This window comes from Lolium rigidum, unplaced genomic scaffold (genome assembly GCF_022539505.1).
Source record: "Lolium rigidum isolate FL_2022 unplaced genomic scaffold, APGP_CSIRO_Lrig_0.1 contig_41079_1, whole genome shotgun sequence".
Lineage (NCBI taxonomy): Eukaryota > Viridiplantae > Streptophyta > Magnoliopsida > Poales > Poaceae > Lolium > Lolium rigidum.
Window position 1 is genome coordinate 44475 of NW_025900492.1, and position 22169 is coordinate 66643.

Below are 22169 nucleotides of genomic sequence, written 5' to 3' on the forward strand. Positions count from 1 at the left end.
TCTCAGTGAGTCAGCTAGCTCATCCGGAAGAAGGTCCTTCATTCCTTTAATCCAGATATTGAAGCAGCTAGGTTATTGTGAATGTAATCACACTTTATTTCAGTGTTGAAGTCACATCTCATCCACTTCAAGTTATGATAAGTACTCAAGTAGGTAGCTACCTCGGGTTTAGCTTCAAATACCTTTGCCATATGGTAGTAAATGTTTCTACGCGATAAGCCTTGGCTGCTGGCCACATCCGACCAAAAACGTCTCCATGAAACTTTTTTTTGAAGTTTACCATTAGATGTCTAAAGCATTCCCTCTGCTCAGCTTGAGGAAAAACTTTTTTAACTGCATTCTCTAACCCTTTGCATGCATCTGTACAAATGGCTAGATTTTGAAGATGTCCTATTTCCCTATGCAATTGTTGCATAAACCAAGTCCAATTATCCTCCGTCTCTGAAGCAAAGAATCCAAATGCCAAAGGAAACATCCAGTTATGTCCATCTAGTGCTGTACATGCTGCTAACTGACCATTCCACTTTCCGTTCATGAAGGTGGAGTATATACTAACATATGGTCTAAAACCTTTCAAAAATCCATCAATTCTTGGCTTGAGTGCCATAAAAAATCTGCAGAAATACACTTTACCTCCTTCACTCTTCACATCAACCTCTACAATGCTACCCAGAGATCTCTTCTCAATCTCAGCTTTGAAGTTCCAGAGATTCTGAAAGCTCTCTCCCCATGTACCATATAATTTATCCATGGCCTTTTCTTTGGCCCTCCAAACAGTTTGATACCCAGTAGTAACTTTGTACTCGTCTTTTAAACTTTTTTGGAGATCAGTAGCACCTATATTTGGTTCAGTCCGAAGTATGCCAATTGACTTTTCTACCACCCATGCTTGATCTGCCATGCTTGAGACCACTTCAGCTGTTGATGAACAATTATGAGGCTTTACTATTTTGTTAACCTTGAAAACACAATATAATCTGTAAGTTGCATGTAACTTTATAAAATAGTTGTAACATACAACATCAAAGTTTGATGCTAGATGAGTTATTACCCTAACTGTTTTTCCATCTTCTGTTGTCCTAGCCGTTATTCTCCAACGATATATATTTCCTTTACAATGGCCTATAAATCGAGTAGTGTCACTATCCTGTATCTGAATGTCAAACTTGCCTCTAATAGCAAATGTTCTCAAGAGCATCCTAAACTCTTCCATTGAAGTAAATAAGGAACCTTCCTCTATCACAGGATGCTCTTTGTCATACCAAAAGTGTTTCTCTTCAAGCATATGGTCAGGCATAGGGAGAGCTGCATCAGCAAGTAAATCTTGGTCAATATCATCCATACTGACATTGATGTTTGCAATGGAAGCTTCGATCGCTGCTCCAGCTATAGCTCGTTGATGCTCGAATTTATCATCAATTCCAAGTATCAAGCACAAGTTCTCTTCTGCTACAGGAACTTCAATTTCATTTTCATTAGCAGGTGCTATCTCAATTTGAGACCAATCGATGACTCTATCAACTGAACTACTTCCATCATTGGATTGGGCAATATTCAAAGTAGACAAGTCGGTAGTATCTGTCGTCGATGCCCTAGTCGAAAAAAAATAGCAATTCATTAGTTTATGCGGAAACATAAGTGAGCATTGAATGTAATATTATGCTACTGACACTGACATCTAATATCTAATATTAACAAACAGGAACACATGCCAGCATGGTGCAGTACAGAAACAAAGGCAAGATGAGGATATTAGCAAGATGATGAGATTTCTAGTAAGTCAATTATCTGCCATGCCATAGATCGTGGCTGCCACTCAAGGGAAATAGGGCAAATATTGATGGGAAGGAGGGAAGATCGGGAGAACAATGTGTTACATGGATCGTGGCTGTCCTTCATGATCGCTGATCATGGCTGCGCCACCGGTGGTACGGCCGCTGCCGCCGGCGGTGAGCCGGTGATCCCACTCAGCTTCTCTGTTTTGTGGATCCCGTTTCTCCGCTGCTGCAAAAGGAATAACTGATGTAGAGGACGGTTTTGTTCTGTTTCAGGATTGATTTGGTTGACCAATCGATTGAGTGTAGATCTAATCCGTTAGGTTGATCGTTCCAGCCACATACGTACAGTTACGGTATTTCAGAAAGTATTTTGGAATAAAAAAATTTAATAGAGCTGTAAAGGGAGGTATAGGGCAAATTATAAAGGAATGAGTGTAATGTGTGGCAAATGGTAGAAGACAAAGTAATGTGTGGTAAATTATAAAGATCCAATGTAATGTGCGGCAAATTATAAAATATGATAAATATCCCGTTTTGTTCTCTCCTTTAGCAGTTTTTTCCCTTCTTCTCTCTGAACACGGCCTCGAACACGTCTCTGATGGCCGCACCCTCTTCCCTGCCGCAGCCGGTCGCCGGTGGCTACGCCGCCCGCTGCTCCACCCCGGACCTCATCCACGCTCCGCTCTTCACGCTGCTTGAGTACTCCTCAGGCCTCCTCCGCGACCAGGCGAACGGCAACGGGTTCCTGTTTTCTTCCTCATGCGCGATTGCGCGAGCAGCCGCCGGGCCGTGCCGGCTCGCGCGACACCAAAGCACCCCCTCCCTCACGCCCTCCTCCCCCGGCGAGGCACGAACCTTCCCCCGTCCCCTTTCCCAGTCCTCTCTCTCGATCGTGTCTGGATCGAAAATTTCCTCTGTTGGCGGAGGTGTCCTGTCCGTTTGGTCCGACATCCCCGCCCAGCAGGTGCCCCTCCCTTCCCGCGCATCCACCCCATCATCGTCCACGCTATAGCGCCGGTTCACCCCCTGATGGCGTGATCCCTCTTCCCCGACTGTCCGCGTTGAGGTGGTTACCTTGCTGGTGCCGAACCCCGTGGAGGTCGCATCCCTTTTTTTTGTCGACAAAGAGAGGCCACATCCCATGTGTGCACGCTCGCTCTTGCTCTATTCCACGTCGTCAAGAGCGCGCCACTGCGCCATGTCGATGAGCAAATGAGTTGTCCATCGAGCTCTTCTCTGCCCTGTTCCGTTTACATCGGACCACATCGGTGCCTGTCCAGTCTTTGTCGCCGCACCCTGCATATTGATAAAGGTACACACAATCTTATCCAACTCTGGGACGAAGCTCTGCTCGGCCAGTCTAGCTAAACAATAGTATAATTGAAGGATTAGCATTGCGTTTTAGTGGGGCAAACACTGGGCACTGGGCAGAGTCCAACTAAAATAGGCCTTGCCTAGGCTATTTGCTTGGCTCCGTTACTGGTCCGACTCCATGACGCCTGAATGAGCCCTGAATGCATTAGAGTGTAGCTTAAATACTACAGTTCATGGTTGCAGCTGAATGTGCGGATGAGACAGATCATGAATCATAACTGAAAGTGCATTTCATAGGCCTACTTCATGCAAATGTAAGGCGACTGCTCCAATTAAGGCCTCAGCCGGTCAGTACCTGATCCACGTGCTTGCACCAAACGGCTGATGATTTAGAGTCGCGATATGTATGGAGGAAGTTGATTTAGAGTCCAACTTCGGTGTAGTGGCCTGTGTGAGTGTTCGTCCGTCTGAACATATCTGTTCTGCATGTGACTTTGTGAGTTCATACTAATGCAAAGTGAACCACGAAGCAGTCTTGACATATGCTTCAAGCCTTCGATTAATTTGCTTCGGGTTTAACTGATGGTGTGCACGCACATACACAATGGCATCCTGAAGGTGAAACAGAGTGATAAACTCATCCTGGAAACGTAGATGGTTACATTGCTTTTAATATGTTAGCAAATTATTAAAACTGATGAACATGAATATGATATGATTGTGCAGACTTGTTTTTTCTTATTCGGTTATTATTGGGTGTACAAGAGACTTAATTGACGCTTATGTGAGAGGCCGCCGACGGGAGGTGTCGAGTTGGATCATCGGGCCTGGCGGCGAGGCGGGGCCGCACACTCCTGGGGCTGGCACGGGGGAGGCACAAGCCATGCGCGGAAGCGAGGCAGACGGGAATCCCCTCCGAGGCTGGCGGGATGTAGCCTCCAGCGACTAGGTCCTCTTGCGCCAGCTTCGTGGGACATTCCTCATGAGTACGTTGGTAAGGCCCCTCCTCCATTCGCAAAGCGATTCACAACTTCTTGTACTGATCACCCATTCTGCCATTAGATGCAAAGATGGGCATCGTTGCAGGGATTAATTCCCCTTTATTGCTTCCATGTCTTCTACATCAGATTTCGTTGTTCTTTTTCTTATTTATCATTTTATATCCCCATAGTTAGAAAGTTATCCATCAGTGAAGTAGATAATTACCGGTTGATTTCATGCCTTTCTATATATAATAATAAATTTCATGTATCAATATTGATATGGTGAATTCATGCAACAGTTTCGAACAAGCTCTGCTAAATGTGTTCCACTCTTTGTTCAAGTCGTTCAGTGTTGCTAAAACATATTGATGGTATATAATTGGTTGGCTGTTACTGAGGAAGTGAGCTGGGATATTGATGTTTTATCTCTCCTTGAGTATAATCTTTGTTGTGTCCTCAACAGATCCCACCAGTTGACATTCCATGTGAGCGTGCTTTGTTGAGATGTGTGCTGTTAGCCTTTGCTTAAAATTATTTCCATGGAATGTGCTTAATAGACATTGTACTTGAATTCTTATGCTGAACGGCCTATCATGAGAAACTGCTTTTTTTCCTTATTAGGACACACATGAATGAGACTATCAGATGATCTTGATGAACATGTTCTCAATTGTTGTGTTTACAATTTTACAAAGATAAGCTACAGCCGTTTACTGAAAATTTCCGTTGCATAGCTGTGAAAGTATTCAATCAGATATTTCTTTCTTTTCAGTATCAAATATAAACTATTGCACTATTTATTAGACGCTTTACTCTCCATAATCTATGATATGTTCTATTAACCAGTATTTGAGTGAGTAGATGAAAGATGAACATATTGTTCGATCCATTTCATCATAAATGGTAGCTTGGATTGTTATTTGAAGATTTGGTTGCAGGGACATTGAATATTTGTAAGCAATAGCATATATAGTTATATACATATGAGTGAGCAATTGGAATGCCACTGGAAAATAGTAAAAAATTACCACCTAATGTATGAATGCCAGTGATACTTACCTTCAGAGCTTTTTTGAAAAGATTATAAAAAGAGCTAGAAAATTATTCTTGCAGTGCCGTGGTATTCCAGTCTGAAGGAAGATACTTACAAAAACTGCTACAAGGACCAGGAGGGGTTGTGCCTATTCTGTTTAAACACGAGGTTTAAATCTAACTTGTTGATTGATATATTAAGCAAGAGTTTCCTTTGCTCGTATTGGTTGCATAGGAATATTTTATTTAGGCTTCCATACAGATCTCCAGTAAGAAGAATGAGTTGCCATGTTTAAAAAGTAATTGACATATCAGATTTATCATGCGATGTCATGTAAATATTTTTTCCCCTTGTTTGGTGCTTTGTCACTTATTTTAGCAGGGATAAACTCAAGTATCATGTAGACTAATAGATCACCCAAAGTAATGACAAATATCGAGACACTGAATTCCATTGAATTAAAGCAGCTACACCTGTATACAATTGAAATAAACACAAGCTTGCTTTTATTCCATCCTCTCTTTGCATTTCACCACAGGGATGTTTCTGCCATAGCAATATGGAGTTCATTAAAGCGCCGGTGCCATTATGCTTTCTGGTGAAACTGCTCCTGTGAAGTAAGTCTTCAACCTGTCATAGGTTCTAGATTCTTTCAGTTTTTATTAGCATGTATATCATTCAAGCAATTAAGTAAGCAGTAGAGTATAGATTAACATTACAAATGATAATTTGCAATTTGACTCACTGTACATCTTCCTGTGAAAAAATAGAACGCTTTTATCTTTACCATCTATCGAATAAAAAATAATTATAAGATCCAATCACTTGTTAAACTGCATCCAGATCTCTATATTTATTTCCCATGTCACTCAGAGGGTTTAGAAGCTTCTCTGGCTCAGTGTACCTTCGAAATACAACGAGGGGCCACAGAATCAGAAATGTTCAATGTAGATATAAACTGGATTGAGCAATCTGGAATAAAATACTAAACTCAAATGAATATTTACTGTAGTGACATTTAGTGCTACATAAATTTCCATGCTACCAAAATTAGAAGCACGAAGGTTCTAACTTAATTGGTTTGTTCCAAAGTTATTCCCTGTGTAGTCCATGATATGATATATGATACACTTTCCAAAGTTCTTGCCTAATTGATTGGTTCCAGAAAAATATTAGTGATGACTTGTTTATCTGAAGGCATAAGATTGATCATTGTGTACCTCCTTTGATGTGTTCCTCTATAGTTGCTAGCTGGCGATACAGGAGACTTCGGCAGCCAGATGCAGATGAGTTACAGGAGAAGCAAGGTAACTGCACATACGACGGAAAAGCACCATCACCTCTGCTCCGCCGCCACCGTCGTGTGCGTGCTGTCTCCAGGTCTTGAAGCTCTCTCCATGGGACGCGTGTGCTCTCGCCGCCCTGTGCGTGTTATGCAGTTTTTGTGTTTGGGACAAGTGTGTTATGCAGTTGCCCTCTACCCCAATCTAACTCGTATTTATAGGTTAGCAGATAGGTCTCACCAGCGCACCTTAGTCACAGGCCGTTCAGCCTCCCGATTTTATTGCTGCACCTGCTTATATCGGATAGAGATGACCTCTGTTGAGTTATCTTAGTATCAGATTGCACGTGAGGATAGGGGATATTTGTTTGTTGGCCGTCACAACGCATAAGGAGGTGTGCCACGGGAGTAGAACAGATAAGCCTTGTTTGTTAGCAAGTCTGTTAGTCACGAAGGTTGTTGTATGAGTCAATGGTTGGACTGTGGTGGTATTATTGTGTAAATAAGACGAGGTGTGACATAGTGGGAAGTGTGACATCGGGGGAAGTGTGACATCATATGTTTCACCTTAATAGTAAAGGCACCTGCTTATACCGGATAGAGATGACCTCTGTTGAGTTATCTTAGTATCAGATTGCACTATCTTAGTATCAGATTGCACGTGAGGATAGGGGATATTTGTTTGTTGGCCGTCACAACGCATAAGGAGGTGTGCGGGAGTAGAACAGATAAGCCTTGTTTGTTAGCAAGTCTGTTAGTCACAAAGGTTGTTGTATGAGTCAATGGTTGGACTGTGGTGGCATTTTTGTGTAAATAAGACGAACTGTGACATCGTGGAAAGTGTGACATCGGGAGAAGTGTGATATCGCATGTTTCACCTTAATAGTAAAGATTTTTGTGTTTGGGACAAGTGTGTTATGCAGTTGCCCTCTACCCCAATCTAACTCGTATTTATAGGTTAGCAGATAGGTCTCACCAGCGCACCTTAGTCACGGCCGTTCAGCCTCCCGATTTTATTGCTGCACCTGCTTATATCGGATAGAGATGACCTCTGTTGAGTTATCTTAGTATCAGATTGCACGTGAGGATAGGGGATATTTGTTTGTTGGCCGTCACAACGCATAAGGAGGTGTGCCACGGGAGTAGAACAGATAAGCCTTGTTTGTTAGCAAGTCTGTTAGTCACGAAAGGTTGTTGTATGAGTCAATGGTTGGACTGTGGTGGTATTTTTGTGTAAATAAGACGAGGTGTGACATAGTGGGAAGTGTGACATCGGGGGAAGTGTGACATCACATGTTTCATCTTAATAGTAAAGACACCTGCTTATATCGGATAGAGATGACCTCTGTTGAGTTATCTTAGTATCAGATTGCACGTGAGGATAGGGGATATTTGTTTGTTGGCCGTCACAACGCATAAGGAGTGTGATATCGCATGTTTCACCTTCATAGTAAAGATGAGATGAACTTGGTTAGCACGTGTAGCTAGCTGTGTTGGATGGTTAAAAAAAAGACCTCCTCTAATAGATTTGATTAGAGGACGCTGCTATGCAGCGGCGCTGCACGGGAGTGGCGGGCGTGCGGCGGCCCATGTTGTTATCTCTATTTCAGACGCCCGACAGCCCAAATGTGTCAGACCGTGTGATGACTCCTATTTTATTTTGTGTGGTCCATTCAGCAACTAGTTTTCTTGTGTCAGACTCGATGGGTGAGTTTTGATTTTTTTTTTTCTCCATGCAACCGTACATGCTCTCTTGTGAGCACCAAAAACAACTGAAAAAACTGTTTATCGGAGACAACTACTCCTGTCTTTCTCAAGTTTACAAGAATATCTTGTACGGTACACAAAAGCAAACAGTTGGTAGTGTTAGTAATTGCCAGGTTAATTAAGTCTGACTCCCAGATTAATTGAGCATAGATGCCATATTCAACCGTTACTGAAGCATTACATAAGAATTTAATTACCTAGTTAATTAAACTTGGTTGCCCGATTAATTTTTCCATGCTGCCAGATTGTCAGGTTCAACTGTTAGTACATATTAATTAGGTTTCACTTGCGAGATTAATTAAGCTTAACTACCGGATTAACTGAACTTAACTTCCAGGTTCAATCGGTGCTCTAAAAAATCTGTAGTACTAGTTCGATAAAGCCATCGTCCTCCAAAGAAAAAGCAAGGCAAAATGCAACCACTCCAGATTAAGTTCACACGCAAAAACGGACGAGCATCTCACAAAAAAAATTAGGAGTGTGACAGATCGAGATGAGCAAATAGAGGAAAAATCTGTCACAAAATGCTCCGGTCGCCAACGGGAAACGGAGAGCGACGCGATGTGCTCGAGCGCTGTGTTGGCGGCGGCGAGGTGCCCGGCGGCGGCCGCAGTCGCGCAATCGAGGAGGAGGTGGACGGGGCAGAGGTCGCGTTCGTCGGACCGGGCTTCTCGCGTGCCGCGGCCACCCGGCGCGAGCCCATGGCCTCCTCTTCTCGCGTACCGTGGCCTGCCGATGCTAGTCCATGGAGGCCTCCTCTTCGTGCTTTTTGGCGGCGCCCTCAGCGATGCATGGTCTCCGGCGGCCTCTCCTCGCACTCCTCTACGGCACAGCATTCTGTTTCATCAGGAGAGAGAGCCTGTGAAGTTGTACCTTGTACGACCAGAGGAGGTCCGTGCGTAGGATAAGGATGAGTGGAGGACAGGCTGGCGTGAGCCTTCTCAGGACGTTTTACCAAACATCATTCCATATTAAGGGAAGCGATGCGTTTTACCAAACGCCGCACTGGAGGGCGACCGGTGCGGCGCCTCCTGTTAGATTTTCCCTTGATTAGAACGTGTAGTTACTACGCAGCTTACATGATCTTGTCGTATCTATTCTTTCTCGTGAATGTACACAATCTGCAGGCCGGGGCGTACTCAGAAAAGAAACAGGACCGCAACTTGGATTGTGCCGACGGCAATAGTAGAAACACCCACGCGAAGAGAAACTCGGAAAAAATAACAGTCCACCTACAACTTGAACTACGATTTCAAAACCTCCATCGTATTCGAACAATCCAGAGATGCATGGATAATCATTCATAATACGGAGTAGTATAAAGAACCAAAAAGTAACAAGAATTACCAATATGTCATTAGATCTCCGGATGGTGACTACAAACACTAGCACGAGCCTATAAAATTAGAAAATATGTCCTATAAAATTTAGAGATAATCAAGAGTTGCTAAGTTTGACCAGACACATAAAAAACATATCAACATTTATGATATTTAGCTTGTACAATATAAAATAGATTTTATAGTGGATCGTTGATATTGATTCAATATTATATTTATTCGCATACTTTTACAGAAAATATGGTCAAACTTAGATAATATTTTAACTAATTATTCTTATTTATTTATATTGATTTAACTAATTATTCCTCCCTCTTGTTTGTTCATGTACTATTGATACAACTTTGACTTCAAGCATTAAGTTCTATGTTACTGCCATAGCTAATTGGGTATATCAAGGTATCCAAGTGTTGTCAATAACATATATTTCCATTTTTCATAGAGTACCATCTTTTATATACACAAAGTTGGCAGCCGCTTATATCAAATTAACCCTTTTTGTGAAGGATTAGAAAGCTACTATTTTAAACGCTTCTTTATATTTTACCACTTTTTGATATTATTCTTTTATAATCAATAAGAAGATGAAGTGCCTATAAGAACATAAAGTGCCTATTACAATGCCTTCACCTATACCACCATGGGCAATGAAAACTGTATAGAGTAGGAAAAATGGTGGATCAACGCGAAATAGAGTAGGAAAAATGTGTCATAAAAGGGGTCCATATTGCAAAAGAAGGAGAAACTGAGAGGCACCTTGTCTATTTCTGTGGTGGTTACGATTGTAGGGGAGACAGTGACATCATCAAAATGTCCACAGGACACATGCCGGTGATATTAAACTACGCTTAAATGACGTCTATCTGTCTATGTAACCGTACATCTTTATTTTTACTCCTTGTCAACGCACGGGTATTACGCTAGTCCCCATATATCCCTTAAATTTTAGGGTCACGCTGCCCATGGGATCAAATTCCCGATCCCCGGGTTCACGGACGTGCGATCTAGTAAATTTTCATTAATAACCATTGGATATTTTCGTGCGAACCATATCATCTCTTTTCCCCGGCCCTGTCTCCCTCCCCAACTTTGACTTCGCTTCCACTGGTAAATTAGAAGGAAAAAACCTGATGTGACCTAGGGTCAAGGGGTTGGTCTAATTTCACGAATTTGACCCAAATATGAGGAGGGGAAAGAGGAACACACGAAGAACACGACGAACTCGATGAACACGACGAACACAAACGCACACCAACACGATACAAATCGATTTCACTCCCGTGGCTCGATTGACCAAGCCGATAGAATCACCCGGAAGAGACCGCGAGGTAGAATTCCGGTTGAGAGATAAGTGAGGGAATTGAACACAGATGTGTGTGTGTGAGAGAGAGAGGGTTGCACTAGAATCTCACACACAAGTATCCAAATCTCAATAAGAGGTACCTTGATAACATATATAGGAGTGATTATCCCAGAGGTTTGTGGAGCTAAGCCCAAGAGGAATAAACCAAAACCATGTCTAACCCTAGAAAGTGGCTGGGGGAGCCATACATATAGGCCAGATTCAAAACAGGGGTAAATTAGTACTTTTGCGAGGAATAAACCTAGCCACACGATGGTAATTGACGGTTCAGATGAAGTCAACGTCGACGGGCCGACAGTGTCGAGGTGCGCCCAGCGGCAGTGCCGGTCAGGTGTTGTTTTGGGCTTCTGGCGAATCGGGCGGCGGTGCCGGCGTGGGGATGCCGGCAGTGTCGGGGTGCGCCCGGTGGCAGTGTCGGCATGTTGAGGGCGGCAGTGCCGGCCCTGGGCTGTGGCCTCCGGCTGAAGCTGTTCTCCTTCTCCTTCCTTGTCCGGTGTTGGGCCACCCTTGGCGTACTCCTCTCGATGCTCATACATGATCACACAAAGGGTCTCGGAATGAAGTAGCAAACCATTCAAGGGTGTGTCGAGGTTGATTGTAGAGAGGATAGAATTCACCTTATCTTGTAGCGCTTTCACCCGGGCTCGTGTCATCGGTCCACTTGGGGGATTACTTGGCCTTGATGTAGTGTCGACCTTTGGAGGGGCTACATCATCACCCCTTGGGAAAGAGTTGTCCTCGACTCTTGTTCTTCCTCATCTCCGTGATAGGGTGAGAGATCCGAGATGTTGAAGGTGTTGCTCACAAAATACTTGGACGTGGGTATGTCGATGATGTAGGCGTTGTTGTTGATGCGATTGAGCACCTTGAAGGGACCATCTCCTCTTGGCTTGAGCTTGAATTTGCGTTCATGTGGGAAACTTTCCTTCCGGAGTTGTATCCAAACGAGGTCGCCTTCTTCGAATATCCTTTCTTTCTTCTTGGCGTTGAGTCTTGTAGCTTGGCGAAGTACATGTTCTTGTATTGTTTCCCTTGTGTCTTCAAGGAGTTTTTTGATGTTGAGGGAGCGCTTGTCGAAGTCCATGTTGGTCCTCTCATGAAGTGGTAAAGGTAGGATGTCGAGTGCTGTTGAAGGTTCGAAGCCGTAGACGATCATGAATGGACTTCTTAATGTTGTTGAATGCTTTGCTCGGTTGTATTCAAACTCTGCATGAGGGAGGTATTCTTACCAAGTCTTCAAGTTATTCTTGACGAGTGCACGGAGTAGAATGGAGAGGCTACGGTTGACAACTTCCCTTTGTCCATCCGTTTGTGGGTGTGAGGACGATGGAAACAATAGCTTGATTCCGAACTTGTCCATGAGAGACTTCCAAAGATAGCTCATGAACTTGACGTCTCTATCCGAGACAATGCTTGCAGGGTATCCCATGTAGACGAACAACTTCCCTAAAAAACAAAGTAGCAACGTGTGAAGCATCGTCGGTCTTGTTGCATGGTATACAGTGAGCCATCTTAGAGAAATGATCAACGACAACAAAAATAGAGTCATGACCATATCTAGTGCGTGGTAAGCCTAGTACGAAATCCACGCTAATATCGGACCAAGGAGCATATGGAATTGCTAAAGGGGTGTAAAGACCATAGGTATTTGTGGTAGACTTAGCTTGTAGGCACATGTGTTGCAACAGTTGCATAGTCGTTCCACATCTCGCTTCATCTTGGGCCAATAGTAATGGGTGGAGAGCATGGCAAGAGTCTTGTCGCGTCCTAAGTGTCCCATGAGTCCACCGCTATGTGACTCTTGCAAAAGCAACTTTCGAAGATAAGACTCGGGTATGCAAATTTTGTTAGATTTGAACAAGAAACCATCATGCAAATAGAAATCATCAAATCCTTTTTCAATGGAACACTTGGGAAAATGGGGCCAAAGAATGTGTCGGTGGGGTTACGTTCCTTTATCTCATCAAGATCCAACACATGAAAATCCAAATGAGTAAACAAAAGGTTGTTCTTGCTATAAATGAGGATGTCATCAAAGTACACAACAACACTCTTGCCAATAAGAGGTCTCGAGATATGGTTCATAAAACGGATAAAGGTTGAAGGAGCATTGGAGACACCGAACGACATGACAAGACATTCATAGAGACCAAGCTTGGTCTTGAATGTTGTGTTCCATTCGTCCCCAATGGCCATGCGAATTTGGTGGTAGCCAACGCAAAATCAACTTTCGAAAATATAGTGGCACCACACAATTCATCAAGCATGCCATCCAAGCGAGGAATGGGGTGGCGGTAACGGACGGTAATGGCATTGATTGGTCGACAATCCATACACATCCGTTGTGTTTCATGCGGTTTTGGAACAAGAATGACCGGGACCGCACATGGGCTAAGGCTTTCCCGAACATACCCTTTTGCGAGAAGATCATTAATTTGACGTTGTATCTCCTTCGTGTCTTAGGGGTTGGTGCGGTAGGCGGCATGATTCTGTAGTGGAGAGCTGAGTATGACATCGATGCGGTGCTCAATGCCTCGAAGCGGTGGTAGTCCGAGAGGAAGCTCGTCGGGGAAGACATCTTGAAAGTCCTTCAAAAGAGACATCTGATGGCGTGTACTCGTCGTATGCAGACACGCTATTGGGGAACCCCAAGAGGAAGGTGTGATGAGCACATCAGCAAGTTTTCCCTCAGTACGAAACCAAGGTTTAATCGACCAGTAGGAGAAAGGCATGACTTCTGAATGTGTTGCTAGCTGACTAGTGGCAGGGCGCACTACCGGCGTCAGCAACAACGTGGAACCTGCACACAACACAACCAAAGTACTTTGCCCCAACTTACAGTGAGGTTGTCAATCTCACCGGTTTGCTGAACACAAAGGATTACACGTATTGAATGGAAGGAGATGTTTGCAGAAAGTAAGCAGAACATGATTGCAGTTGAATTTATCAATAAAGGAAATAGGACCGGGGTCCACAGTTCACTAGAGGTGTCTCTCCATAAGGAAATAGCATGTTGGGTGAACAAATTACAGCTGGGTAATTGACAGAATATCGACCATACATGACAAGATGATTACTATGATATTTGGTATTGGGCATTACAACATAATACATAGACTGTAATCCAACACCATGCCTTAGCGCGGGCCCAGGCTTGGCCGCTCCAAGGGCAGGTGTGGCCGCCTTGTGGCGCCTCTTCGAGCCCCCTCTGGATTTCGTCTTCGTTTCGGTAAAATATTGACTTCGGCTTTTATTTCGTTCAATTCCGAGAATATTTCCTGTACAACTTTTCTAAAATACAAAAACAGCAGAAAATAAGGAATTGGCACTATGGCATCTTGTTAATAAGTTAGTGCCGGAAATCATGTAAAAGTGCAACAAAGAGTAAACAAAACATATATGAATTGGTGTAAAATAAGCATGGAGCATCAAAAATTATAGATACGTTTGAGACGTATCAGCATCCCCAAGGTTAACTCCTGCTCGTCCTCGAGTAGTTAAGTGATAACAAAATAATTTTTGAGGTGATATGAAGCCAACACAATCTTGATCAAGCATGTAAAGCATTGTGAGCTAGGATCTAAGTACTCTAACATATGCATGGTAGATATAATTCAATAGAACTTAGCAACTATGTTATAACATGAAGAGTAACTCAAACAAAGGATCATGAATAATAGTGCATTGAAGACAACTGTGTGTTTATGATCATAGAGTAAACATAAAAAAGTGGTACTAAACATGTCCTTATGGAATAGCAAAAAATAAATGCAAGGACACCTTCAAAGTTTAAGAGGTGACTAGATACAAGTAATTTAAGAACAAGCAATAGCACAGTCATGAATCAATCAATAACAATTTTGGGACTATGCACATTGCACTAAGAATGACAACTATGCTCTCTTAATCGGCGCATAAGGTAGAAGGTGAAGACTCAACATGAAAGTAAAAGAAAGGCCCTTCGCAGAGGAAGCGAGGATTACCCATGTGCTAGAGCTTTTTATTTTGAAAGCAATAGGAGTGTTGAAAATATTTATTTTGAGAGGTGCAACTCATGTCAACGGTAGTGATAAATAGTATGGCTTATGCATAATTACTTCCTATAAGTATGCTTGCCTCATGCATAATATACTAATAGTGCTCACGCCTTGTCCTAATTAGCTTGAACTTTCATGGATTTTCATCGCATGCATATGTTTTAACCAAGTGTCATAAAGGGGTAACTCCTCGCCTCCTTTACAAAGGTCCTTAGGAGATGAATCTCATTTGATTTCTCAATTTTGATGAATCTCAACTTTTTGGACATCCGTACCGGGAAAGCAAGGACAACAGATATTTGGACTTTTGCCCAGCTGAAACTTCCACCATGTGAACATGGCTTTAGTTGGCGGCCCAATGTTCCTCTCAAACAATATGCATACTCCAATCTTTACAACTCATGGTAAATCTCCCTTACTTCAAACAAGATGAGCATGCATAGTATTTCACATGATATTCAACAAAGGAATATTGATGGTGTTCCCCATGACAGCATGGTTATCACACAACAAGCAACTTATAAGAACTAAAAATGCATAGGACATAATACTTACCGCAATAGTTTATAGACTACTTTCCCATGAGCTATAATTTACACAAAACAGGTGATTATTTTTGAAGGTTTAAAGGTAGCACACAAGAATTTTACTTTGGAGTGACGGTGAAATACCACATATAGGTAGATATGGTGGACACAATTGGCAACTTTGGTTTTTGGTGGTTGGATGCACGATTAGAGGTCATACTCAGTACATGTGAAGGCTAGCAAAAAGACTGGAAGCGACCAACTAAGAGAGCAATAATGGCCATAATCATGCATAGCGACAAAAAATTATCAATCAAATCATAAAGTGATATTACAAGTCAAAAACTAAATGATCATAGAGGCTTTAGTTGACTGGTTGTAGTCATAACATGGTGTAAGCACGTGCCAAGTCAACCCAATAAAGCATCAAAGGAGAATACCACAATACTATGCTTTTATGATAGAAACAACACACGATTCTTTTAATGACTCATTATGAACTCTCAGCCATTTGAAACAAGTCATGATAAAACAATAAATACTAATGATATGACAAGAATATAATCCAACATGACATGCCAAAGTCTATGCCACAGTCTAGACAAGCTTTCATTTGCATCACTATAGTCATGAAATATTTTACTCGTATCCAACACCAATCAACTTATTTGAAATAACTCTCAGAGATGAAATACAATATGTACCAGAGAGCTAATCATAAACACATAAAGAATACTAACGAGCTCTAAACAAAATTCAAGTGAAAGAACAAGAGCTAAAAATAATACCAGAAAACTAGAAAACTCGCAGAACAATAACAACGAAAACTAGAGCGTTATATGCAATTAAAAAGGAGCGGGTCTTTCTCCAAAACAAATGTACCTAGATCCAACATATGCTACAACATACAAAACAAAAAAACAAAAATAAAGACGCTCCAAGAACAACACATAGCGTATGAAGCAATAAAAATATAGCGTATAGAGAGATGACCTGTTGCTTTGTTGATGAAGAGGGGATGCCTTGGGCATCCCCAAGCTTTGACGCTTGCACCTCTTGAATATGTCTTGGGGTGCAGGGGTTTCCCCAAGCTTGAACTTTTGTCCATTCTTTATCCCATCACATCATTCTTCTTTCCCTACACTTGAAAACTTCCTTCATACAAAAACTTCGCACAATTCTTCATTAGCAGCATTAGTACAATCAAAATAAACAAATCCACTAGTGTTCAGTATTAAAATATATAAAAAATCTATTAAATCTTATGATATTGTATCATCCTTTCAAAAGCTCTTTGATCAAAAGAACACAAAAAGAAAGAGATTTAAGAGGCAAGTGCAAATAGTGCAAAAATCTGTCAAAACAGAACAACAGGTAAAGATCGAAATGTTTGAAAATTCTCTATTGCTTATATAGAAAAGTGGTAAACTAACTAAAGTTAGATAATAACCTGGGGCATATGCATAAAAAATGAAAACTCAAAATTCCTCTCTGGATATTTTTATGATTTTTTATGGTAACATCACAGAATCTGTTTTTAGGACAACAACTTGCCCAAACATTATTTTCTTCCTATTAGAGGCTATTCTTGGCACAAAAACGAAATAAAAATAATAAGGAGAGTTCATTACAGTAGTAATAAATTCCTGGACTCAACAAAAATAAAAATTACTTTAAGTAAAATATAGGTTGTCTTCTATAAGCGCTTTTCTTTAACACCTTTCAGCTAGGCGTAGTAAAAATCGAGCATCAAGTATTATCAAGTGAAGAAGCATAAACATCATAATTTGTTCTAATAATAGAGTCATAAGATGACTTATTTCTCTTTCTAGGGAAGTATTCCATACCTTTATTGAGTGGGAATTGATATTTAATAATCTCATCTCTCATATCAATAGCAGCACCAACTGTTCTAAGAAATGGTCTTCCCAATATAATCGGACAAGAAGCATTGCATTCAATATACAAAACAACAAAATCAACGGGGAACAGGTTATTGTTAACCGTAATAAGCACATTATCAAATTTCCCCAAAGGTTTCTTTACAGAAATATCTACAAGATGAATATCCAAATAACATTTTTTCAATGGTGGCAATTCAAGCATATCATAGATTTTTCTAGTCATAACAGAAATACTTGCACCAAGATCATATAAAGCATTGCAATCAAAACCATCTATTTTCATCTTAATGATGGGCTCCCTTCCATCTTCTAACTTTTTAGAAATAGAGGCTTCACGTTATAATTTCTCCTCTCTCATTTGCATAAGAGCATTTGTCATGTGCTTTGTAAAAGCCATATTTATAGCACTGGCATTATGACTTCTAGCAAGCTTTTGTAAGAATTTAATTACTTAAGAGATATTGCAATCATAAAAATCAAACTCATTTTTATCAAAGGTAAAAGGAATCTTGTCTCCCATACTCCGAAAAATTTCAGCACACTTATCAGGAGCAGTTTCAGTGGTTTTAGGCAATTTGTTGAAGGAGCGGGGACTTTTCCTACACCATTTACTTTTTTATTAATAGTAGGAGAGTGGCTAGCATTTGAAACTTCGTTACCACTGGTGGTGGTGATGGTATAAACTTTAGTCATATTATTGTTTCTAGCAATATCATCTTCTCTTTTCCACCTAGCATGCAATTCTGCCAACATCCTAACATTTTCATCAATTCTAACTTGAATAGCATTTAAATTTTTACTTTATTTAACATCATGAGGCAACACTTTTAATTTAAGAAAATCAACATCATGAGCAAGGCTATCAACTTTATAAGCAAGAATATCAATTTTTCCAAGCTTTTCCTCAATAGTTTTATTGAAAGTAGTTTGTTTACTAATAAATTCATTGAGCATGACTTCAAGATCAGAGGGTGCACTTTTATTATTGCTGTAGGAATTATCATAAGAATTTCCATAAGTATTACCATTATTAGAAGGATATGGCCTATAATTGTTGCTACCAAAATTATTCCTATAAGCATTGTTGTTGAAATTGTTGTTTTTAATGAATTTCACATCAACATGCTCTTCTTGAGCAACCAAAGAAGCTAACGGAATATTATTTGGATCAATATGTGCTTTACCATTAACAAGCATAGACATAATAGTATCAATCTTATCACTCAAGGAGGAGGATTCTTCGACAGAATTTACCTTCTTACCTTGTGGAGCTCTCTCGGTGTGCCATTCGGAATAATTTATCATCATATCATCAAGTAATTTAGTTGCAGCCCCCAAAGTAATGGACATAAAGGTACCTCCAGCAGGTGAATCCATGAGATTTCTTGAAGAAAAATTTAGTCCTGCATAAAAAGTTTGGATGATCATCCAAGTAGTCAGTCCATGAGTGGGACAATTCTTTACCAAAGATTTCATTATTTCCCAAGCTTGAGCTTTTATTACCAAAATGTCTAAATTTCATTATTTCGCTTCTCAAAGATATAATCTTAGCAGGAGGATAATATTTTCCAATAAAAGCATATTTGCATTTAACCCAATAATCAATACTATTTCTAGGCAAAGATAGCAACCAATCTTTAGCTCTATGATACGTCTCCGACGTATCGATTATTTCTTATGTTTCATGCCACATTATTGATGATATCTACATGTTTTATGCATACTTTTTGTCATATTTATGCGTTTTCCGGAACTAACCTATTGACGAGATGCCGAAGGGCCAGTTCTTGTTCTACGCTGTTTTTGGTTTCAGAAATCCTAGTAAGGAAATATTCTCGGAATCGGACGAAATCAACGCCCAGACATCTTAGGATTGCATGAAGCTTCCAGAACACCCGAGAGCCGCCGGAGGGGGGCCACGAGCCCACCAAACGATGGGCCGGCGCGGCCAAGGGGGGGCCCGCGCCCCCCTGTCGTGTCGTCGCCTTGTTGACCTTCTGACGCCGCCTCTTCGCCTATATAAAGGTCCCTGACCTAAAACACGATACGGAAAAGACACGGTACGAGAAACCTTCCAGAGCCGCCGCCATCGCGAAGCCAAGATCTGGGGGACAGGAGTATCTGTTCCGGCACGCCGCCGGGACGGGGAAGTGCCCCCGGAAGGCTTCTCCATCGACACCACCGCCATCTTCATCAACGCTGCTGTCTCCCATGAGGAGGGAGTAGTTCTCCATCGAGGCTCGGGGCTGTACCGGTAGCTATGTGGTTAATCTCTCTCCTATGTGCTTCAATACAATAATCTCATGAGCTGCCTTACATGATTGAGATTCATATGATGATGCTTGTAATCTAGATGTCATTATGCTAGTCAAGTGGATTTTACTTATGTGATCTCCGGAGACTCCTTGTCCCACGTGTGTAAAGGTGACAAGTGTGTGCACCGTGTGGGTCTCTTAGGCTATATTTCACGAATACTTATTCACCGTTATGAATGGCATAGTGAAGTGCTTATTTATATCTCTTTATGATTGCAATGTGTTTTGTATCACAATTTATCTGTGTGCTACTCTAGTGATGTTATTAAAGTAGTTTATTCCTCCCGCACGGTGTAATGGTGACAGTGTGTGCATCGTGTAGTACTTGGCGTAGGCTATGATTGTGATCTCTTGTAGATTATGAAGTTAACTATTGCTATGATAGTATTGATGTGATCTATTCCTCCTTTCGTAGTGTGAAGGTGACAGTGTGCATGCTATGTTAGTACTTGGTTTGGTTATGTTGATCCGTTATGCACTCTAAGGTTATTTAAATATGAACATTGAATATTGTGGAGCTTGTTAACTCCGGCATTGAGGGTTCGTGTAATCCTACACGATTAGTGGTGTTCATCATCCAACAAGAGGGTGTAGAGTCTAGCATCTATCTATTTATTCTCGTTATGTGATCAATGTTGAGAGTGTCCACTAGTGAAAGTATCATCCCTAGGCCTTGTTCCTAAATACTGCTATCGCTGCTTGTTTACTGTTTTACTGCATCTTTACTTCCTGCAATATTACCACCATCAATCGCACGCCAGCAAGCACTTTTCTGGCGCCGTTACTACTGCTCATATTCATTCATACCACTTGTATTTCACTATCTCTTCGCCGAACTAGTGCACCTATTAGGTGTGTTGGGGACACAAGAGACTTCTTGCTTGGTGGTTGCAGGGTTGCATGAGAGGGATACCTTTGACCTCTTCCTCCCTGAGTTCGATAAAACTTGGGTGATCCACTGCTCTTGGAGGCCCAACACTGTCTACAGGAATAGAAGCGTGCGTAGACATCACTCTACCTCTCAAAGAGAAAGGAAACAATTTCAGTTTTATAATGTCACCATTTATATCCTTATATTTTTGCATCTCACAAAGTTCAACAAAATTATTAAGGTGAGAAGCGGCATCTTCAGTACTAACACAAGAAAATTTCTCTTTCATAACAAGATTTAATAAAGCAGGTTTAATTTCATAAAAGGCTGCTTCGGGAACAGGTGGAGCAATAGGTGTACAAATAAAATCATTATTGTTGGTGCTAGTACACAACTTAGTATTTTCAGCGGAACCCATTTTAGCAAAATTAAAACTAAGCAACAGAAATAATAGCTATAATAGAAACTAATTTTTTTGTGTGTTTTAGATATAAAGACAACTATAAAAGTAAACTAATTTTTTTGTTTTTTATATAATAAAAGCAAAAAAAACAAAATAAAGTAAACTAAGCAAACTATAACAAAGTAAAGAGATTGGAGATGAGAGGCTCCCCTTGCAGAAATCCTTTTTCTCCCCGGCAACGGTGCCAGAAAACAAGCTTGATGGCGTGTACTCGTCGTATGCAAACACGTTGTTGGGGAACCCCAAGAGGAAGGTCGGATGAGCACAACAGCAAGTTTTCTCTCAGTACGAAACCAAGGTTTAATCGACCAGTACGAGAAAGGCGTGATTTCTGAAGGTGTTGCTGGTTGACTAGTGGCAGGACACACTACCGGCGTCAGCAACAACGTGGAACCTACACACAACATAAACAAATTACTTTGCCCCAACTACAGTGAGGTTGTCAATCTCATCGGTTTGCTGAACACAAAGGATTAGACGCATCAAATGGAAAGAGATGTTTGCAGAAAGTAAAAAGAACAAGATTGCGGATGAATTTATCAGTAAAGGAAATAGGGCCGGGGTCCACAATTCACTAGTGGTGTCTGTCCATAAAGAAATAGCATGTTGGGTGAACAAATTATAGCTGGGCAATTGACAGAATATCGACCATACATGACAAGATGATTACTATGATATTTGGTATTGGGCATTACAACATAATACATAGACCGTAATCCAACTACGTCTATGACTAATAATCCACCTTCAGGTTAGCGTCCGCACCCCTTCCAGTATAAAGTTGCAAGCAACGGACTATTGCATTAATAAATGTGTGTAAAGTAAATAATAGAATTACCTTTGGATAAACATTGTTGTTTTCTCCCTAGTAGCAACAACACATCTACAACCTTAGAAGTTATAAAGTCACTCTCCCAGAAAACTAGAGACATGAACCTACTATCGAGCATAAATACCCCCTCTTGGAGTCACAAGTGTCCACTTGGCCAGAGTTTCTAGTAGAAACGGAGAGCATGCAAGATCACAAATAATATATGACATGAATATATAATCAATCTCAACATAGTATTCAATATTCATCGGATCCCAGCAAACCAAACATATAGGATTAAATAAAGATGATCTTGATCATGTAGGGTAGCTCACAAGATCGATACATGAAGCACAAAGTGGAGAAGACAACAATCTAGCT

The 22169-nt window shown here is 41.2% G+C and overlaps 1 long non-coding RNA gene across 1 annotated transcript; it reads left to right on the forward strand.

Annotated features, from left to right (window-relative positions):
- The first annotated feature begins 3996 nt into the window (after window positions 1–3996).
- LOC124681378 lies at window positions 3997–6981 on the forward strand. Its single transcript, XR_006995853.1, has 4 exons — window positions 3997–4086; window positions 5189–5276; window positions 5647–5725; window positions 6353–6981. It is a non-coding gene; the product is annotated as an uncharacterized LOC124681378 (long non-coding RNA).
- The last annotated feature ends 15188 nt before the right edge of the window (window positions 6982–22169 follow it).